Source organism: Berghia stephanieae, chromosome 14 (genome assembly GCF_034508935.2).
Source record: "Berghia stephanieae isolate SIO BIC M18660-M18661 chromosome 14, UCSD_Bste_1.3, whole genome shotgun sequence".
Classification (NCBI taxonomy): domain Eukaryota; kingdom Metazoa; phylum Mollusca; class Gastropoda; order Nudibranchia; family Aeolidiidae; genus Berghia; species Berghia stephanieae.
Window position 1 is genome coordinate 19,218,184 of NC_088373.1, and position 1,101 is coordinate 19,219,284.

The following is a 1,101-nucleotide window of genomic DNA, read 5'->3' on the forward strand; positions in this document are numbered from 1 at the left end:
TATAGGTGATCTCAAACTAAGTACATTGATGATATGCTCTTGGAATCTACATCTGATCCCTATTTGTTCCCAGTTCCCCTATGTCTTACTTTCTCTTGGATGGTTCAATTATAATTCTAGAACTTTTTATTATCCCATTTTCTTCCTTTTTACTGGCGCTGTTATAACTTAATTGTGTTGCAAGCGCCGTAAAACCCTTAAAAACAAAAACAAACAACTCGCTTTCTGTCTGGGTGGGGATCCTGACCTCCCATAGTGGGCAGGGAGGTACATGCTGTGTCTTCTATCCCCCCCCCCATACCCGTTTTCCAATTGTTTCCTGTCATTGTCTTGGAATGAGATTACTTAGTTTTGTCCTGACCCTGGCCGAAGTTCCTTGGCTGTGAGGGAAACATTCGAATGTATAGTTATAGTTTCGGAGATGATATTTTTTTCCTTGTAAATCATCTCTTTGTTATGCATTGTATTATGTTTAGTTAACATATTATATCATATGATTTGTAAACATTTGAGTGTATTCCTCTTAGTTGGGACCTGTGCTTGTGTGTGGAGGAGACTTTTAGGTGATCTCAAATTAAGTACTTTGATAGTATGCTCTTAGAATCTACACCTGTTTCTTTTTGAACCAACTCCCCCTTGTCTTACATTTTTTTGAGTATTTTAATTGTAGACTAGAACTTTCTACTATCCAATTTCCTTCCTTATTACTGACGCTGATATAATCTAAATGTGTTGCAAGCGCCGTAAAAAAAAACAACAAACTTCACTGTGTTTCTTTGTTTGTGTTTGGATGGGATTGTTATGCATTCAATGGAAAGCTATGTACATGGGCGTTGACATGACCTAAACGTGTTGCAATCGCCGCAAAACCCTTCACAACAAAAACAAAAACAAACCCACTTTCTAAACAAAAACCTCACATTTATTTTCATTCTGATTTTATTTTACTTGTTTGACATTTGGTTCAACACCAGAAAACATCGGAGTTTTTTGGGTTTTTTTTAAAAAAGAATAGATAGTATGCGCTTGGCTAAGAAGCTCATAACATTGCCATCCGGAAGTATAATGGAGCAACACACGAAACTGTGTTTAACCATGACC

At 36.9% G+C, this 1,101-nt stretch overlaps 1 protein-coding gene across 1 annotated transcript in view; it reads right to left on the bottom strand.

The window, feature by feature from the left end:
- Window positions 1-900: 900 nt before the first annotated feature.
- Window positions 901-1,101, bottom strand: part of LOC144959469 (uncharacterized) — a 103,276-nt gene continuing 103,075 nt past the window's right edge. The window contains exon 3 of the mRNA XM_078892075.1: window positions 901-1,101. This exon is cut by the window's right edge and continues 317 nt beyond it. The gene's annotated coding sequence lies outside the window, so the exon portion shown is untranslated.